Here is a 21595-nt window from a genome sequence, read left to right on the forward strand (position 1 = left end):
ATTTTTCAGTGCCCTCAGCAGGAGGGAAAATGAACCTAACTAGAGTGTGTGGTTGCAAATTCTCAAACACTTATTCTTCAATCTCTCTATAAAGAGTGAACATTTGAACTAGCATTTCCTTAGTTTTTAAGAACCTGCATAAGTGTGAATGTGACTCTGTTGTTGTGTGCATTCCATATGAAGATGTCCTACTGCTTCTATTTATTCTTTCAACCCTTTTTCCACACTTGCTTTTCATTGCTGTGACATGTGCAACTTTGCATTAGTTGTGCAGAAGCAGTATTACAAAGCTGTGGATGACATGAAGGTGATGGAAGATCTTGAGGTTTTCAGTGATGCAGAAGAAGTAAGGATTCATTTCATTTATTCTTTTTGTATAAGTAATGTATTTCTGTCAGCAAAATAATGTAAATGTGCTTCTAATTTAGCTGAAATAGCTTCTTCCAGAGAGCAGCACTATCTGAGAGAACCTTTAGTTTTCCTGGCCTATCAGGTACTCAGGCAACAGTGACCCCACAATCAACATCCAAGCCATGTGCCTGCCACAGCCAATCAGTATACATGGAGAAGTGACTTCACAACCACATACTCCGCATATGTGCCTGCTGCTGGGGTATCAACACTCACACGGAAATGACCTCACAGCAACATACCCCTGTCATGTGGCTGCTGCTGGCCTATCGGGTAACCAGGTAGCAATGACATCACAAGCAACATCAAAGCCATGTGCCTGCTGCTGGCCTATTAGCACTCCTGCAGTGATAAACACATTCCCATGCCATGTTCCTTGTTCTGATGTATGGCAGTGACCCCACCCAAGCGCCTGCTACTGGCCTATCAGGTACTCATGCAGGAGTGACCTCACAACCATATATCTGACCCAACTGCCTGCTATTGGCCTAACTGGTGCTGAGACAGAAGTGCCCTCATAAGCATATACCCAGGCCATGTGCCTGCTTCTGGTGTGTCTGATATTCAGAAAGAAGGGACCTCACAATCAACATCAAAGCAATGTGCCTACTGATGGCCTATCAGGTACCCAGGAAGCAGTGACCTTACATGCAATATCCAAGCCATATGCCTGCTCCTGGCCTATCAGGTACTCAGGCAGAAGTGACCTCCCATTCAGTATCGAACCCCTGTACCTGATACTGGCCTAGGAGGTAGTCGGGCGGCAGTGTCCTCGCAAGCAACATCTAAGCCGTGTGCCTGCTGCCTGCCTATAACTGATGCAGATAGCAGTGACCTCAGGCAACATCCAAGCCATGTGCATTTTGCTGGCCTATCAGGTAGTGAGGAAGCTGTGACCTCACAATCACTAGCCAACCCATGTGCCTGCTGCTGGCTTTTCAGTACTCATGCACAAGTGACCAGAAAACCACTTACCTCCGCCATGTTCCTGCTTCTGGCCTATGATGTACTCAAGTAGCAGGGACCTCAGAATCAATATGCAAGCCAAGTGCCTACAGTTGGCTTATCAGTACTCATGCAGAAGTGACCTCACGACCACATATCCTAGGCACGACTGTGCCTGCGACTATCCCAGTGCCTGCGACTGCCTACCTGCTCCAAGTTTCTTTTTATATGGCTGGGGCTCTGGGCAAACACTGCTTTTGCTGACCTCTGTGAGTTGCCCATTCACAGGACTGTTTCTGCTTTTTCTGCTTGAGAAGTCCATGCTAGCGAGGGAAGACCGCAGTACCTCCGTATCACTTCCTCCCTCCCTGAAGTCTATGCAGTTTCTATCCCAGAAACCTTGCACATATCAGTTGGCAAACTTCCTCAGTCCTGTTAACGCTTTACTCGCTCATCACCCAGATTTTACCCTAAGCTCCAGGGCTCACTACTCCGCCGGCTGCTTCAAAGAATTAGAGAATGGTTGAGGTTGGAAGGGACCTCTGGAGATCATCTAGTCCAACCCCCCTGCTCAAGCAGGGTCACCTAGAGCATATAGCCCAGGACCCTGTCCAGACGGCTTTTGAATATCTCTGAGGAAGGAGACTCCAAAACCTCTCTGGGCAACCTGTACCAGTGCTCTGCTACCCTCACAGTAAGGATATCTTATTTAAAGCACCCTCTTTGTAAGCTCCCTTCAGATACTTATACACATTGATAAGATCCCCCCTCAGCCTTCTCTTCTCCAGGCTGATCAGGCCCAGCTCTCTCAGCCTTTCCTCACAGGAGAGATGCTTCAGTCCTTTAATCATCTTAATGGCCCTTTGCTGGACTTGCTCCAGTAGCTCCATTTCTCTCTTGTATTGAGGAGCCCAGCACTGGACACACTACTCCAGATGTGACCTCAGCAGGGCTGAGTAGAGGGGGAGGATCACCTCCCTCGACCTGCTGGCAACACTCTTCCTGATGCACCCCAGGATACCATTGGCCTTCTTGGCCACAAGGGCACATTGCTGCCTCATGGTCAACTTGTTGTCCACCAGCGCTCCCATGTCCTTCTCCACAGAGCTGCTTTCCAGCAGGTCAATCCCCAGCCTGTCCTGGTGCATGGGGTTATTCCTCCCTAGGTGCTGGACTCTGCACTTGCCTTTGTTTAACATCTTGAGGTTCCTCTCCGCCCATCTCTCCAGCCTGTCCAGGTCCCTCTGAATGGCAGCACAGCTCTCTGGTGTACTGGCCCCTCCTCCTTTTATATCATCAGCAAACTTGCTGAGGGTGCTCTCTGTCCCTTCATTCATGTCATAGATGACTAAATTCAACAAGACTGGACCCAGTACTGACCCCTGGGGGACACCGCTAGCTACAGGCCTCCAACTAGACTCTGCGCCACTGATCACAACCCTCTGAGCTCTGCCATTCAGCCAGTTCTCAATCCACCTCACTCTCCACTCATCTAACCCACACTTCCTGAGCTTCCCTTTGAGGATGTTATTAGAGACAGTGTCAAAAGCCTTGCTGAAGTCAAGGGAGACAACATCCACTGCTCTCCCCTCATCTACGCAGCCAGTCATCCCATCAGAGAAGGCTGTCAGATTGGTTAGGCATGATTTCCCCTTGGTGAAGCCATGCTGACTACTCCTGATCACCTTCTTTTCCTCCACATGCTTGGACATGGCCTCCAGGAGGAGCTGCTGCATCAGCTTTCCAGGGATGGAGGTGAGGCTGACTGGCCTGTAGCTTCCTGGGTCCTCCTTCTTGCCCTTTTTGAAGACTGCGGTGACATTGGCTTTCTTCCAGTCCTCAGACACCTCTCCTGTTCGCCATGACCTTTCAAAGACGACGGAGAGTGGCTTAGCAATAACGTCCGCCAGCTCCCTCAGCACTCGTGGGTGCATCCCATCAGGGCCCATGGATTTGTGGGTGTCAAGTTTGCTTAAATGATCTCTAACCCGATCCTCCTCCACCAAGGGAAAGTCTTCCTTTCTCCAGACTTTCTCTCTTGCCTCCAGGGTCTGGGGTTCCTGAGGGCTGACCTGAGCAGTAAAAGAAGGCATTCAGTAACTCTGCCTTCTCTGCATCCTTCATCACCAGGGCTCCCGCCCCATTCAGCAGCGGGCCCACATTTTCCCTAGTCTTCCTTTTACTACTGACGTATTTGAAGAAGCCCTTCTTGCTGTCCGTGACATCTCTCGCCAGATTTAATTCCAAACAGGCCTTAGCCTTCCTCGTCACATCCCTGCATACTCTGACAATGTTCCTATATTCCTCCCAAGTGGCCTGTCCTCCTTTCCACTTTCTGTATACTTCCTTGTGGCGGATTGAATGCACGGACTCAGGAGGCTTTGCGTCCTGAGACCTTTATTGTTTGCTTCTGAGCATATTTAAAAAGTTAGCTGCTTCAGTGGTTTCACAGACACACTTTGCTAAGCCTATCATCATGCAGATTATGTCACAGGTAGCCAATCATTACACCGATCACGCACGCAGCGATCATGCCTTGTACCTTGCTACTTGTTTAGAAAAGCTGTCTTGCCCTTAACCTTGGTTCCCACTGGCTTCTGCTAGTTTATCTGTACTTTCTCAGGATGTATCCTTCGCAGCTGCACCAATGTCCTCGGGTACGTTTGTCTGAGGCTCCTGTTGCTTGCTACTTGCAACTTTCCACCAGTTTAACCCTGTCATGACCCTCCACACTTCCTTCTTCCAGTTGAGTTTTGCCAGGAGCTCCTTGCTCATCCATGCAGGTCTCCTACCTCCTTGGCTTGGCTTCCGACTCATAGGGATGCACGAGTCTTGAGCTTGGAGGAAGTGATGCTTGAATATTAACCAGCTCTCTTGAACGCCCCTTCCTTCTAGGGCCCTAACCCATGGGATTCCTCCAAGCAGGTCCCTGAAGAGGCCAACGTTTGCTCTCCTGAAGTCCAGGGTTGCGATCCTACTCGGTGCCCTGCCTCCTCCTCACAGGATCCTGAACTCCACCATCTCATGGTCACTGCAGCCAAGGCTGCCCCCGACCTTCACATCTTCCACCAGTCCTTCTTTGTTTGTTAGTACGAGGTCCAGCAGCACACCTCTCCTTGTTGGCTCCTCCACCACCTGTGTCAAGAAGTTGTCACCAATGCTCTGCAGGAACCTCTGGGATGGTTTGTGCCTAGCTGTGTTGTCTTTCCAGCAGATATCATTTCTAGTCTTTGGGTCACATTATTCCTGTTAAACCCCCAAAGCCCAACCCTCAATGCAGCAAACATGCACACGAGAGTTGAGGGTCCCCTCCCATCTTGCAGCCAGGACTGGCACCAGGACAGGGAGGCTCTGCCTTAACCCCTTCTCTGCCTCAGGAGGCCTAAACCAGCTCTTCCCACCTCCCTGCAGAGTCCCCTTGTCACCAGGGCATGTGCTGGCCATGAAAGGGCTGACTCCACTGCTCTGACTGGGACCTGCAAAGAGTGGGAGGTCCCTGAGGCACCATGGACTTGTGGATGTAAAGTTTTGTTAAGGAAATTTCCACTATACTCTAGTTTTGCAGAGAAAGAATATGCAAGGTCATGCACCCTGCAAGCAGAATATCTTATCTGACCTTGCCTTAGCCCTGTTTTTCCAACAAAGTTGAAGAACTGCAAAGAAGCCAGTTCAATCCAGCCAGCAGCACAAGAAGTTGTTCAGAGGCAACACCAGAAGAGGTGCAAAATCAGCTGATGACTACTTTTAAGATGGACCATTTAAGGCTGGCACGAAACTATCTCCTACTGTAACACAGCAAGGGGATTGGTAGAACTAAGAATCGTGGGTAGATCTGGTCAGTAATGTAAACTAAAGTATTGAATATGTAAGAACTTGCTATCGCTTAAAAGTTGTAACAAAAAGCTTCTTGGGGTCCCTTCTTGTGCTCCCAGCCAAGAGGCACTTTACTGCTAGCAATAAAACTGTTAAAACTTAGACATGTGTTTCTTGCTGCTCATTACTGGTGCCGGCAAATGAACAAAAGAGAACAGCGAATTTTAACAGGGGAAGGGACCCCAAACACCCCTAGTGCCCCCAGTGTCTCCTTCCCTGTCCCAAGTGTCCCCCTGTGTCCCCACATATCCCCATGTCCTCACCCTGGTCCTAATGTGTCTCCCATGTCTCCCCTGTGTTCCCCTGTCCTCCCCCCAGTCCCCACATGGACACAATGTGTCCTCCATGTCCTGACCCACTCCCCATGTGACCACTATGTGTCCTCCACATTCCCAGCCTGGCCCTCATGTGTCTCCTATGTGTCCCCACATCTCGCCCTGGTCCCCAGTGTCCCCATGTGACCCCCAAGTCCCCATGTCCTCACCCCGGTCCCCAGAATTCCAGGATGGCTGAGGTGGGATGGGACCTCTGGAGATCACCTCGTCCAACCTCCTGCTCCAGCAGGGTCACCCAGAGCAGGTGGCCCAGGACTGTGTTTCCCAGGTGGCTTTTGAACATGTGCAAGGATGGAGCCGCCACCACCTCTCTGGGCAACCTGCTCCAGTGCTCGGTCACCAGCTTGGTGTCCACCAGGACCCCCAGGTCTTTCTCTACAGAGCTGCTCTCCAGCACGTCCCTCCCAGCCTGGCCTGCTGCCTGTGGTTATCCCTCCCCGGGGGCAGGACTCGGCCCTTTGCTTGGTTGAACTTCAGGAGCTTCCTCTCTGCCCCTCGCCAGCCCCTCAAGTTCCCTCTGAACAGTAAGAACCACTCAAGCCTGGCAGACTGTTACTGCCTGATTCCTCCCCAGTTTGTACCACGACCCCCATGTCGTGTCTCAGAGGGGTGCTGAGATGAGCTTGTCCTTTCCGAGCTCTTCATTTTGGGGGACAAACCCCCTGCTTGTGGGATTTCTTCCCCAGCAAGGCTACAGGAGGAAGCCGCTCTTTGGAGATGCCTCTGTTGGCTATCCTTGGCCATTCCCAATGGCTGGAGGTATTGAAGCCAGTTATGGGGGACTGATGGATTTTTGATGACAAGGGAGGAGTTGTAGATGTTTTAGTCATACGCCGGGCAGAACAGGGACTGGTGGAGGCATCTGTCCCACCAGGAGGTGCCATCGCAGCATGCCTGGAGAAGGAGAGCAGAGCAGGTTTGGGGATGGTCACCAGGGCCAGCCACAGCCCAGCAATGGCCAGGCAAGACACAGCTTGGCCCAAGGGACCTCCTGCTCCTCAGCCTCTGCTCCTGCATGGCTGTGATGGGGACAAGAGGTGGCAAGGCAGGGATGAAGTAGCTCAGCTGGGAGAGCGTTAGACTGAAGATCTAAAGGTCCCTGGTTCAAGCCCGGGCTTTGGCAGTGGGGTGCCCTGGTGGTCTTTTGCAGAGCCTGGCATCCAGGCCACGCGGAAGCTGCAGCTCTTGCCCTTCTCAATGCTCCTGGGCATCATCAACACACAGATGACACAAGATGGACTTGGAGTCATTAGAGAGGAGAGCAGGGCAGCTTATTGCTGCTGCTGTTTCAGCTACTGACTCAGCATTGTGTGGAGAAACCACTGCCCCAGGATCCAAGCCCTGGAGCCCAGGGGTGTGCCGTACTGCAGGGGTCTGCAGGTGGCCATGTGGTGGCTGTAGGCCATGACAGTGAGAAGAGAAAACTGTGCTGCCATCAAGAAGAGAACCAGGCAGCCCTGGGCAGCACATCCCGAGTGGGGAACAGCCCTGGTGTCCCTCAGGGAACATGGATTTAGGGACAGTGGTGGAAATGGAGGCAAGGTTGAGGAGGAAGATGCCCATGGGGGCATGGAGGCAGTGGTCACAGGCTGTGGCTGTAAGGATGAGGCTGTTGCCCTGGAGGGCAGCTAGGGAGATGCCCCAGGGAGATGGGGCTTCCTGAGCTGGACAGTCTCTTTCTAAAGACCCCCCGAGGAATGGGTTGTCCTGGATGTCCAGTTCCCAGCCCATCGCCATATCCTGCCTCATTGACTTTATGACCCATTTCCTGCTCCATGTGCATCCATGTCTCACCTAATGGAGCCTTGCTCCATGCCCTTCCGTGCACACCTTTCTCATTGAAGCCGTGCCACCCTTGCTCTCTCCATCACTCAAAAGATTTCCCTAAGACTACAAACCGCCAAGCGCAAACACCCCACTGATGCGTGAAGCCTAAGGCCGAAGCTGCTCCCCTGAAGACTCTAACTGTCCAACCATCTTGGAAGCCTAGCTCCAAGGTGTTTGGGTCCTTCACTGCAGAGGCAGGGCAGGGCCTGTCGGGTTTAGTCTTGCAGTGGAAGCGCATGGAGGTGAGAGTAGAGGGCGGAGGCAGGGCAGGGGGAGCTGCAGGCGGAGGTGTCAGGGCAGGGCTGTAGGTTGTGAGGTCACTTGTGCTGCAGCAAGCTGATTGGTGAGGAGCAGCAGGCTGGCATTGTGAGGTGCTCAAGGGGAGGGCGGGGTCAGCCCAGGAGGGCAGGGAGGGTGGGGGAGGCCAGAGGCAGAAGCAGGTGTGCTGGACAGCGCTTGGGTGCTGATGAGGAGGTCCTCTGTGTTCTCTCACCCGAGCAGCCAGAACCTGGAGGCAGGCATGGGAGCAGATGAAGGGCACGGAAGTTGTTTTGGGAACAAACCCAAACTGCTGTGCTGCAGCCTCACTCCCTACCCCCTTACCCTCACTCTTACCCTATGCCTGAAACATAATGAAATGCAGCAATTTCCCTCTGAACATGCGGAAATGCTTCTTTACTGTGAGAGTAACAGCACTGGAACAGGTTGCCCAGAGAGGATGTGGTTTCTCCTTCCTTGGAGATATTGTAAAGCCATCTGGACAGGGACCTGGGCAAGCTGCTCTAGGTGAACCTGCTTGAGCTGGGGGGTTGGACTAGATGATCTCCAGAGGTCCCTTCCAACCTCAGCCATTCTGTGATTCGGTGAAGCAGCATGCTGTGGGGCAGTGAGCCCTGAAGGTTAGGGTAAAACCTGGGGTCAGAAGGGTTCGGATCATTTGGTGTGCCCTGATGAACCCAGGGAAGAGCTCACTGGAAATTCCTGCCTTGAAGATGGCATTTATCTTCTCCCTGTTTAGGATGCTCTCAGGGATGTCAGAAGGAAAGCGGAGGGCCAGCTGGGAACTGTAGTCCTGCTCCCACCCTGACATTCCCCTGCCGCCTCTGCGGGGTGCATGGCCGCACTGGAGCACCAGACCTTGGGGCGCGCACGGCCCTCGTCCCAGCGGGCTGGGGCAGCGCAGCCAGGGTGCACGGGTCCCGGCTCCCTGGCGCTTCCAGCCCCACACGCTGTCCCACCATGGCCGCCCCTGCCAGGCTCCAGCCACCTCCAGGGCCTGGGACTCCCTCCCCCAGGGCAGGGCAGACTGGGCCCCACCCATGTTGCCTGGCAACGGCAACCACACCCTGCTGGCTGCAGGTCACCTGCCTCCTGCTTCCTGCCCCTGCGTCGCCTGGCAACCGCACCCCATTGGCTGCAGGTCACCGGGCCTCCTCCTGCTGCCCCGCCCCCACGTTGCCTGGCAACCGCAGCCCTGCTGCTGCCAAGGGCTGCCCTGGGCTCTGCTGCCCTCCTGATACTGCCATAAAAACCAACAAACAAGCAAAAAAAAACCATTCTCCCTCTGAGTGATTTTACCCCTCCAGTACTGTCCTCCCCTTCGTGCTGGCACTGGCATTTGATCCACTCTGCAGCAACCTGGACTGGTGGGGAACTGAGCTGGGTTAACAGCGGGTAACTACAGGTTTTGTGAAAAAGCTAACTGGGCAGGGAAGGAACCATTTGTTTGCGCTTTATGCTTTTTCTGATTAGATTTCCTTCTTCAAGATCAAGGCCCATGATCATGCACGTTGACCAAGTTACAGTGCTGCTTGGCATTTTACAGCAACGCGGTTTGGGGTCTTATTGCAGGAGGACTGTGCAGCAGCGCTGATGTGACGCAGTATTTATCTCTTCCTCGACCTTTGGCGCTGCCACCACAGCAGCAACGTCCCGGCCCAGCCCCACACGGCACCATGTCACACTGCCCCAGCCTGGCCCAACCTGGCCCCAGCCAACTGCTCCCACTGCCCTGGGCAGGGATGGGCCACTGGAGCCAGCGTGTGGCAGCCACAGCGAGTCCCTCCGGCCCAGGGTGCTCAGCCCTTGGCGGGGCTGGCCCTGCGCCTGCCCGGGGCAGAGCAGTTCCTCACTCTGCCCGGGCCCGGGGTGCCCAGCGCCGGCCTGGCCCCAGCAGGGACCTGGCACACAGCTGGTCCAGGGTGGGGACCAGCACACGTTTCCCCTGGGGTGAGCACCTGGCACACGGCTGGCCCTGGCGATGGGCACAGACCCATTGCAGCCTAGTGACAGTCCCGGGCTCTTGGCAGACATGTGGTGGGGCTGTTGGCAGCAGTGGGAGATGCCTGGCCCCGCAGGGGAAACCCAGGGGATGCCCTGAGCGCCCAGACTGCCCTGGGCATGGCACCGTCCTCTCGCTGAGTGGAAATCCATTGCCAAAAACCCTAGGGAGGGGGTCACCCTGTGACAGCTGCATGTGGCAGGAAAGGAGAGCTGTCTGAAGAAGGCTGAGGGGCCCTGCAGCTCCTGCTGGGCTCTGGAGAAGCTGCCAAAAACACATGGGTTAGAAATGAAATCTTGGACTTTTCCGCACCTCCCAGTGGCTTCCTGTCTCCTGACTCCTGCTCCTTCCCACTGCATCTCCTTGTACCTCCAGAGTGGCAGAGCAGGCTTTGAGCTCAAGGAACACATTGTGGATGTCCCGTGGCAGGATCTCCTGTCGCCGCGCTCTAGCTCGGTCTCATGGTGCCACCGGGGGGTGCACTGCAGCTTCCCGCTGCAGGGCCACAAAGCACAGACCTCAACGTGAGAGATGCTAAAATGGCATTTATTGTGAGCTGCGCTCAAGCTTATATACAGTTGCATTTCGCCCCCACCCCTAGTCTGCGCGTCACACCTCGTGACCTTCCACTACACCTACTCTACTGCTTCTCATGCAAATATCTTTGTCTACGCAGTTTCCCACGATCCCTCACAATCTCCATGCCGTAATGCCTCTGTTTCAGATCCAGACCCTCCTGGGTCCACATTAAGGCAGTCCCCACCTCAGCTCTGCAGCTCCTGTCAGGGATGGGGTATGTTTGGGGAGGGGGATGCTGTTTGAATACGCTTGCACTTGTCATCTCCTGCGTTAGGCATGGGCTGAATGGTTGTGAGTTGGCCCACCCAGAGCATGACATGTCTTTCACTTACTTTCCAGAGACCCTTGTTATCTGGGGAGGTGTGTCTGACTATGCTGTAAGGCAGCTGGTGCTGAGGCCTGAAAAGTTCTTCCAAAGAGCTTCTCCAAGGCTTCTCCAAAGCTTTGCAGTAGAGCAGGAGTGGGCAGGGCACAGAGCACCATCACCATGCACTGACAGATCATCAGCCTGTCCACCTAAGAGTCACATAATTCTTCTCTTCCTTCCTGTTTTCAGGGACTCCGAATTATTCAGCTTGGGACCTTCGGTGTTGTAACAGAACAAGTTGGTGGTGGGAAGCGTGGCCTTCTGACTGTTCACAAACCTGTGTTCCACCTTTCAAAGAATATTGCAGAGATTCACGGCCTCCCCAATGATAAGGCCTATGTTGCTGGTAAGAAGACAGCCTGGCACTTTTGCTTCCCCTTGGGACATCTTTGGGATGTGCACAAGTGCTGTTCAGATGTGACTGTCAGAAATTCAGAATTCCTCCACCAGGTCCTGAGAACAGCTCCATTTCTTTTTATTATTATTATCATGAGATCATAATGCACAATACAATTATAATCCCTCTCTCTCTGACCTAACAGCTGGCGACAAGCCCAATGTACTGGGGCTGCCTCTTCTGCTCAGATCTAGTTAAAACCCTTGGTCCATGTTTATTGCCACACCAGACCTTGTACAGGCAAACACCAGCATTCATACTGCTCCTTGCATTCTCCTTCTACTTAGAAGTGAGCCAGATGTAGAGAGCCTTGAGAGAGAGATGGGGACCACAGCATGCATGAAAACCCATCAGAGGCCAGCTTTGCTGTGACTGCTGGTCAGCGCTGCCAGCCCTGCAGATGTAGTGGACATTGATGATGCCTGTGGAAAAGCAGGAGGAGCTCAGAGCTGTGTTTGTAGTGGGTCTTTCCTTTCAAAGGATTCCATCTTCTCTCTTAGGGCAACATGAGTCTGGCTCCTTTCAGGGACAGGCCTCTGGCACCCAAAGCAGGCATGTCTGCTGTGCACGTCTGAGGGCGCTGGGGTTGGCCTGAAGGATCTGAAGGGGTGTAGTGCAGTGCTTGTGTAATGCACTGAGTGTGGGCACAAGCACCGTGACCTGGCACCCACTTCCCCATCATGGGAACTCTCTGCCTTTCTCCTCTCCTTGTCCTACCACTGTGTCTCAGGTTCATACCAGATTGCTAGGACCTTCCCATCTCTGTAGGCAAGAAAACCTTGCTGTACACTCGGCACATCAGTTGCAGAGTGCTTTGAACTTCTCCTAGGGAGGGATGACATCAGCTTCCCGCAGGAGCTTTACCAAATGTTAAAGAAGACAGGCCAGGAGCAGTTTCTTGCTTGAAGACCTCAAAGCTGCTGACATTCTCTTTTAGCCTGCTGAACTGCTCTGTTAGTGACTTCATTCTTCTTGTGTTGCTTCCTAGGTCGTAAGGAATTGTAAGGAGCCCCTGAAGTATGCTCACGTAGCCTCAGACATCTCCGTTCCTTGGCAAACAGTGGAGGCTTGCACGGAAGAGACCATGCGTCTTTACTCTCGCTGCCTCGAGAGTGGCAAGAATGTTGCCCTTGTTCTGAAAAACATTGGCATGTTTGTTATTCAAGGAAAAGACGTGCAAGCGAGATTTTACAGAGACTTTCTGCAGAGGCTAAATGGGACTGAACAGCTGGTAGAAGCTCTTCTTGGGGTAAGTTTCCATTTCTCCAGTTCTGCTTCTTGTGCTTTTGAAATCCTAGCAAAGTACAAGTGAATGCACTTCTGTTGGCCTGCCATGACCTCTCTGGTCATGGGGATGGTCCTGGCCTAGAGTAATGCCAGCTTCCTGGACTGTTCTTCTCTAGCATTCAGAGGACTTGGTGACATAGAAGACCCTGGGACTTTCTCTACTGGGTCAAACCAAAGTCCCCTCCAGCCCAGGATCCTGTTCCCATGTGCTCATGGAAAAATTCAAAGAAGAGATCCCACCTATTGTGTGTTTTGCCATGAGGTGTGCACCCACATGCTGCTAATGGTGGCCACACTGAGTCACAGAGAGAATCCTTCCAGCCCAGTGCCCTTCCCCAGGTCTCTAGTGCAGCTGCATCCTTCAGCCTGGGCTTTCAGGGGCAGCTGGAAAGGTGAGATATGAAAGCAGTCTGAGCTCAGCCCCTCAAGGGCTAAGCCAGAGATGCACGCAGGCTGTAGCTGGAGGCTACACCCAGAGCTTTGTTCTTGTGAATTAAACTAAACCTCCAAACTGCTGTGGATCTTTCCTTGGTGTGGTGTGAACTCTGCCATTTGCAGCATGTGAACATTGGAGGGGCCCCCAAATGACCACTGAGGAGTTAGGGTTTGAGAGCATTGTCTGTTCCCAGGGCAGCTCTCTCGCAAGGTCATGCCATAGCTCTTTGTCTGCAGCTGCGGTCAGGGTGCCTCAGGGACCTCCTGCTCTTTGTAGGTCCCAGTCAGAGCAGTGGAGTCAGCCCTTTCATGGCCAGCACATGCCCTGGTGACAAGGGGACTCTGCAGGGAGGTGGGAAGAGCTGGTTTAGGCCTCCTGAGGCCGAGAAGGGGTTAAGGCAGAGCCTCCCTGTCCTGGTGCCAGTCCTGGCTGCAAGATGGGAGGGGACCCTCAACTCTTGTGTGCATTTTTGCTGCATTGAGGGTTGGGCTTCTGGGGGTTTGACAGGAATAAGGTGGATCCCAAAGACTAGAAATGGAAGCTCACAACCAGAAGGGATGTGGCCATGATAGTCTGTGGCCACCTTGGCTGTAGAGATCATGAAATAGTGGAGTTCAAGACCCTGAGGGGAGTGAGGAAGGAGAGTAGCAGAGTCCAGGGCCTGGAGTTCAGGCGAGCAGACCTCAGCCTTGTCAGGGAGCTGGTAGTGGGGGATCCCCTGGAGGCAGGTCTGAGTGGCAAAGGAGCTTGAGAAAACTGGCAGGTGTGTAAGAATAGCATCCCCTGCCCCAGGTGTTACCAAAAGGCCCAGACAAGAAAGAGTCTCAAATGGGGGGGAAAGGGGGAACTGTTACCAGCTTGGGGAAGGAGTCTTAACAGGAGCCTCAGACAAACATACCCAAGGACACCGGTGCAGCTGGGAATGATACATCCTGAGAAAGTACAGATAAACCAGCAGAAGCCAGTGGGAGCCAAGATTAGGACCAAGACAGCTTTTCTCCAACAAGGAAGCAGGCCAAGTTGGGACCATGTATGGAAAAGTAGAGCAAAGTTCGTGGCCCGACGCTGAGTGACACCTCTTCTGACACCACCAGAGACCACCAGAGACCACCAGAGACTCAGACCGCATGCGTAATGATTATGTAAATGTAGTAATTAGTTCTAGGAAATAGAATGAATATGTATAATCATTCCTGGAAATTTAATGCATATGCATAGGATAGAGTAATATAAACTTTAGATGATGCAACACACGGTGTGCACGTCGGGTGGAGCTATCCCCCCGTGTACCCGGCGCTGTAATAAAGAGAATGCCTGCTTCTTAATGCTGCATTGGTGTTAAGGATTTTTTCTCCCGATTTCGGTGACAGTTTTGGCGACCCAGGTGGGACTCTGCTTCTGATCCTCAACGGATCCATGAGATCGCAGGACCTCCAGCCGGCACCGAGGGATTCTCGGGGAGAACCTCTGATCCCTGGACCGAAGAGCTCTGAACAAGACCCCTGGGAAAGGTAAAGGCATTCTTTTCTTTAAAAGGTTGGGTTGCCTGCCTGTCAGACGTGGCAAAAGTCCCGCAGGGTTGGGCTGTAGAGGTACCTCAAGGGGAAGGTAAGGTTATAGTTCTGCTAGACGAAAGTCTGTGGAACACCCGGATTGGTATTTGTGCACAATTGTGGGTTAGAGCCCCACCAGGTCAGGTTAGAGTCCTGAATTGCTCGATTTGTGTGGCAATTTGACATTTGGAACGTTATTGGACTTTGTTTTGTGGATTTTGTGATTATGGGTAACCAAACGTCAAAAGAGAGGGGGATTTTGAAGAATTCACCCCTGGGATGTATTTTAAAGCATTGGAAAGAGGCGGCAGGTCCTCTGGGAGATACACTTACCAAGAGAACAATTAATTGAATACTGTAATCATTGTAATCATGTATACTTTAGAAGATCAGGAAAAATGACCTACAAATGGAACTGTGAACTACAATACCATATTACAATTAATGTTGTTTTGCTGAAGCAAGGGGAATTGGGATGAAATAATGTATGTAGATTTGTTTTTCCCATTAAGAAACCACCCCGAATGGCAGAAAGATTGTGGAATGATTCCAAAGGATCCAATGATACTAGCACTAGAGAAGGAGAGAAAGGGTCGAAAGCTGAAAAGGTGTTGTTCTGCTTGTAGGATCGGAAAGAGGTGTTTAAAGTGTAAACGGGAGGAGGAAGAGGAAAATGTTGTTGGGGAGGCTGAAGAGGCAGAAGGATTTAGCCCGACTGCAGGGAGAACAAGAGGACGACAAGGGGAAGTGGGGGAGGTTTTACAGGCTCCCCTTCGGCAGGCGGTTGGAAGTACCGGACCTGTAACAGTTAAAGTGCCTTTCTCTAGAATGGATTTAAGGTCCTGGAAGGAAATAGCAGGGAACTATAGAGAGGATCTGGAGAAAGTGGCAGAAGTGTTTGAAACTATAATTAGGACTCAGGATCCAGATTGGAATGATTTGCAGGTAATATTAAACACCCTGCTGGACAGTAGTGAAAAGAAGATGGTATTAAATGTTGCTCGGAAACAGGCGGAAGGAGCACATGCTGGTGGGGATTTGCAGGGAACGCTAGATCAGAATTTTCCTGCTACAGACCTGGGGTGGGATCCTAACCTGCCAGGACCCGGGGACTTCTAACAAGATATCGGAAATGGATATTGTATGGTGTAAAACACGGTATGCCAAAAGCAGTTAATTGGTCTAAAATAGATGAGGTCAAACAAGAACCAACTGAATCCCCATCTGCTTTTATGGAACGATTAAAGGCTACTGCCAGAACATATACCAACCTGGATCCTGAAAAAAAAAAAACAGAGGAAGCCCAGCAGCTAGCTTCAATTTTTATGGGACAATTGGCCCCAGACATAAAAAGGAAACTTCAAAAATTAGAAGGGGCAGATTCGAGAGATCTGGGAAAAATGTTAGAAGTGGCCTGGATAGCTTTTAATAATAGGGAAAAGGAGAGAGAAACGCGACATTTTTGAAGGGAATACCTAAGAGAAGGGAGAGTGGTTGCTACTTTAACCAGGGCTCCTGAAAGAGCCTCTAAAGAAAGGGAAGGCACAAGGTGGGGGGGGGTTACCAAGGCATGAGAAGAGGTAGGGGAAGGGGAAAGTTACCTCCTTTTGTGCACCCTCGACTTGCGGAAGATCAGGGTGCAACCTGCAGAGAAAGGGGGAACTGGCAGAGGGAATGTCCTCAGGCTGGGAAGTTAGACCCAGCCCTGCAAGCCATCAAACTCATGACATTAAATGATGAATCCTGAAGGGGACCGGGGCAATCATCCCCAGCCAAACCCCTGGTTACACTGAGGCTGGGAAATGATGAAGTAGAATTTTTAGGTGACACAGGAGCCACTTACTCTGTACTTAATACTTGTAAAGGAAACTTTAGCCATGAAACTGTAAGCGTTGTTGGTGCTACAGGGAAACAAGAAAATTGGCTCTTTTTGCAGCCTTTAAAATTTAAATTGGGGAAAAATGGGTGACTCATCAATTTTTATATATGCCTGAATGTCCGATGCCCTTGACGGGTAGGGATTTATTGGATAAGTTAAACACACAGATAATCTTTAAAAATGGAGAGGTGCAACTACTAATACCTGAAGCAAAAGCTGTGGAAGCGAGAATTTTTATGTTACGGAGCACGCAGAAACTGGAGGAGGAGATTCCTGCCGAAGTAGACGATGCAGTAATACCAGTTGTATGGGCTAGCGGAATTCCAGGTCGGTCTAAATTGGCGAAACCAGTGAAGGTTGTTCTAAAATCTGGAGCTAAACCGGTAAGACAAAAACAGTACCCTGTTAAGTGGGAGGCTAGAAAAGGGTTGGAAGAATTAATAACTAAATTTTTGAGTTATGGCAGAATATAAACCCATAAAAAAACAGAATGGCAAGGAATATAGGTTGGTTCAGGATTTAAGATCTGTGAATCAGATTGCTCAAGATATTCACCCAGTGGTGGCTAGCCCATATACTTTGCTAACATCCCTAAAGGAGAGCCATAAATGGTTTACTGTGCTTGATCTCAAGGATGTCTTTTTCTGCATACCTCTAGACAAAGACAGTCAGGCGATATTCGCCTTTCAGTGGGAAAGCCCCACCACCGGACGTAAAACACAACTTACTTGGATGGTGTTACCTCAGGGGTTCAAAAATAGTCCAACAATATTTGGCAATCAAGTGGCCAAGGAACTGGAATCATGGAAAAAGGAAAATCTGGAAGGAACAATACTGCAGTGTGTGGATGACATTTTGTTGGCTGCGGAGACTAGGGGAGAGTGCCTACAGATGACCATAAGCCTGCTGAATTTCCTAGGACAAAGAGGATATCGTGTGACAAAAAGTAAGGCTCAAGTAGGGAAAGAGACTGTGATTTATCTAGGTCTTGAGATTTCACAGGGACAACGAAGACTGGGAACCGACAGAAAAGAAGCGATCTGCCGAACTCCAGAACCAAGAACTGCACGAGAGCTGAGGGTGTTCTGAGGTATGGCCGGATGGTGCCGACTGTGGATTCCCAACTACGGGCTATTAGTAAAACCCCTTTATGAAATTCTGAAAGGGTCAAACGAGAATTACATACTATGGACCCCCAAATGCCAAGTGGCTTTCAGGGATCTAAAGAAGGCCCTGATGTCAGCACCTGCACTGGGACTGCCCGATTTGTCTAAACCCTTTGTGCTATTTGTACATGAATGACCACATCTCACCTTGGGTGTGCTGACTCAGAAATTGGGAACGTGGAGAAGAGCTGTAGGATATTTCTCTAAACAACTGGAGAATGTGAGTAAAGGATGGCTAGGGTGTTTGCGTGCTGTAGCTGCAACTGTTCTTTTAATACAGATGGTAGCAGCTTTGTGCGAGATGGGAAACGGATGGCCAGATATGCAGTGGTCACCACGACACAGGTAATAGAGGCTGGGGCCCTACCCATTAACACGTCAGCCCAGAAGGCGGAATTGATAGCATTGAAGCAAGCCCTGAAAATAGCTGAAGGGAAAAAGGTAAATTTATGGACTGACTCAAAATATGCATTTGGGGTAGTCCATGCACATGGGGCCATCTGGAAGGAAAGAGGATTGCTGACGGCTCAAGGATCACCTATTAAATATAAGGAAGAAATTATCCAACTTCTACAGAATATTCAGAAACCTAAGGAAGTGGCAATAATGCATTGCAAGGCACATCAATTTGGACAAACCACAGTAAATGTGGGTAATCAATTAGCTGATAAAACTGCCAAAGAGGCGGCTGGACAAGGCATCCTTGCATTGGTACCAGTAAAACAGGTGAAGCTCCCAATTCTGAAACCTAATTACAGTGAGGCAGATCAACAATTAGCATCACTGTTAAAAGCAACCCCAGATGGAGAGGGTTGGTTAATAACTCCTACGAAACAAGTCATCATTCCACAGCAGATAATGGCTGAGACTGTAAAAAAAAAGACACGAAGAAACACGCTGGGGTAGTAAAGCTATGATTTCTAGTCTTCAAAATTCAATTATATGTGTGGGAATGACTGGAATAGTGAAATCTGTAACGGCAAAGTGCCCTGTTTGTTTAAAAATTAATCCTATGAACAGGAAAAGACCGCCTCCGGGGACCACTAAGCAAGGAAATTCCCTGGGAGATTATTGGCAAATAGATTTCTCTGAATTACCACGACAAGATGGTTATAGATACCTTCTGGTATTAGTTGACACCTTCTCGGGATGGCCGGAAGCTTTTCCCTGTTGCACCAATAAAGCTAGGGAAGTGACTAAAATATTGCTCAAAGAAATAATACCACAATTCGGGGTACTGATAGGAATGTTCTCTGATCGGGCCCCACATTTCGTGGCAGATATAGTCCAACAGCTAAGCAAGATTCTGGGTATCAAGTGGGATTTGCATACCCTGTGGAGACCACAATCGAGTGGGAGGGTAGAAAGAATGAATGAAACTTTAAAGCAGCAAATCAGTAAGATATGTCAGGAAACTTCTTTAAGATGGCCGCAGGCCCTTCCGCTGGCTCTTTTAAGAATTAGAATACAGCCAAGATCAAAAAGTAAGATTAGTCCTTATGAGGTATTATATGGAAAACCATACTAAGTGCTGTTGATTCCAGGAGAGATGCATGTAAAGGCAAAAGCAGATTTAAAGTTATGTCTGATTTCTTTAGGGAAAGTCCTTGTGGCTCTCCTATGGCATATTGTTTTGACAGGACCACTTGCGTTGGACACTCCTGCCCATCAGTATCAACCCGGAGATTTCATATATGTAAAAACATGGAGCTCTGAATCTTTACAAGAGAGGTGGAAAGGACCTTTCCAGGTACTCTTAACTACTTACACTGCACTCAAGATAGAAGGGATCGAACCTTGGGTTCATTACACTCGAGTTAAGCCAGCATCATTGCTGAAAGAACCTCAGTGGAAGGTCATTCCATCAGATAAAAATCCTCTTCAAATAAGAATCCAGAAAATATTTTGAAACCCGAGACTTGAGAGTGTTGCTGAATTATTTGTAGTTTTGGCATGCTTTTAGAATTAGAATGTTAAGAGTTAACTGATTAGTCAAACATGGGAACTAATCAACGCATTATTAGTATTTTAATTGGGGTAGCCATGACGTTAACAGACTGTTTAGTCAATCAGCGACAAAATTGTATGGCCCTAGATTATCTGTTAGCCAGCCAGGGAGGAACATGTGCTCTCATAGGACAAGAATGCTGTACATACATAAATGATGGATTTGAGATCCAGCAGAAAGGGATAAACTCAACTGAAAGAGTGATGGAAGAGTGGGAAAAACAAAAGGAGTCCTCCTCCTCATGGTGGAATTGGTTAACTTCATGGCTACCAAACTTAACTTGGTTAAAAGAAGTGTTTGTAATAATCATAGCTGTAGTTGCGATATGCATATTATGCTGTATTATGATCCAATGTTCACCTTTAGTTACATTGTGTTGTACCCAACTATGTATCCCTAAAAATCAAAAGTATTATCAAAATTATAAAAATTTAGGTGAGACTCCCAAAGAAATCATACTTTGGAAGTCTCAAAGAGGGGAACTGTTACCAAAAGGTCCAGACAAGAAAGAGTCTCAAAGCGGGGGGGAATGGGGGAACTGTTACCAGCTCGGACAAGGAGGAGTCTCAACAGGAGCCTCAGACAAACATACACAAGGACACCGGTGCAGCTGGGACTGATACATCCTGAGAAAGTACAGAAAAACCAGCAGAAGCCAGTGGGAGCCAAGATTAGGACCAAGACAGCTTTTCTCCAACAAGGAAGCAGGCCAAGTTGAGACCATGTATGGAAAAGTAGAGCAAAGTTCATGGCAAGACGCAGAGTGACACCTCTTCTGACACCACCAGAGACCACCAGAGACCACCAGAGACCCCCACAGAAGACCCCCAGAGACTCAGACCGCATGCATAATGATTATGTAAATGTAGTAATTAGTTCTAGGAAATAGAATGAATATGTATAATCATTCCTGGAAATTTAATGCATGTGCACAGGATAGAGCAATATAAACTTTAGGTGATGTGACACACAGTGTGCACATTGGGTGGAGCCATCCCCCGTGTACCTGGCGCTGTAATAAAGAGAATGCCTGCTTCTTAATGCTGCATTGGTGTTAAGGAGTTTTTCTCCCGATTTCGGTGACAGTATCACTTCCTCCCTCCCTGAAGCTTGTGCAGTGTCTATCCCACGGCCCTGCACATATCAGCTGGCAAACTTCTTCAGTCCTGTTAACGCTTTACTCGCTCATCACCCAGATTTTACCCTAAGCTCCAGGGCTCACTACTCCGCCGGCTGCTTCAAAGAATCACAGAATGGTTGAGGTTGGAAGGGACCTCTGGAGATCATCTAGTCCAACCCCCCTGCTCAAGCAGGGTCACCTAGAGCACATAGCCCAGGACCCTGTCCAGACGGCTTTTGAATATCTCTGAGGAAGGAGACTCCAAAACCTCTCTGGGCAACCTGTACCAGTGCTCTGCTACCCTCACAGTAAGGATATCTTATTTAAAGCACCCTCTTTGTAAGCTCCCTTCAGATACTTATACACATTGATAAGATCCCCCCTCAGCCTTCTCTTCTCCAGGCTGATCAGGCCCAGCTCTCTCAGCCTTTCCTCACAGGAGAGATGCTTCAGTCCTTTAATCATCTTAATGGCCCTTTGCTGGACTTGCTCCAGTAGCTCCATATCTCTCTTGTATTGAGGAGCCCAGCGCTGGACACACTACTCCAGGTGTGGCCTCACCAGGGCCGAGGAGAGGGGAAGGATCACCTCCCTCGACCTGCTGGCAACACTCTTCCTAACACAGCCCAGGATACCATTGGCCTTCTTGGCCACAAGGGCACACTGCTGCCTCATGGTCACCTTGTTGTCCACCAGCCCTCTGGAAGAGGTCCTTCCAGACCACTGAAAGGTCCTTCTGTGCAGAGGTGCTTTCCAGCAGGTCAGCCCCCAGCCTTTCCTGGTGCATGGGGTTATTCCTCCATAGGTGCAGGACTCTGCACTTGCCTTTGTTGAACTTCAGGAGGTTCTGCTCTGCCCATCTCTCCAGCCTGTCCAGGTCCCTCTTAATGGCAGCACAACTCTCTGGTATATTGGCCACTCCTCCCAGTTTTGTATCATCAGCAAACTTGCTGAGGGTGCTCTCTGTCCCTTCATCCAGGTCTTTGATGACTAAACTGAACAAGACTGGACCCAGTACTGACCCCTGGGGGACACTGCTAGCTACAGGCCTCCAACAGGACTCTGCGCCGCTGAGCACAACCCTCTGAGCTCTGCCATTCAGCCAGTTCTCAATCCACCTCACTCTCCACT

At 50.3% G+C, this 21595-nt stretch overlaps 2 pseudogenes; one reads left to right on the forward strand and one right to left on the reverse strand.

The window, feature by feature from the left end:
* Positions 1 to 21595, reverse strand: part of LOC136993992 (scavenger receptor cysteine-rich type 1 protein M130-like) — a 102864-nt pseudogene that overhangs the window by 16235 nt on the left and 65034 nt on the right.
* Positions 248 to 17685, forward strand: LOC136993978 (uncharacterized; annotated as a pseudogene).

The sequence above is a fragment of the Apteryx mantelli genome, chromosome 23, assembly GCF_036417845.1.
Source record: "Apteryx mantelli isolate bAptMan1 chromosome 23, bAptMan1.hap1, whole genome shotgun sequence".
Lineage (NCBI taxonomy): Eukaryota > Metazoa > Chordata > Aves > Apterygiformes > Apterygidae > Apteryx > Apteryx mantelli.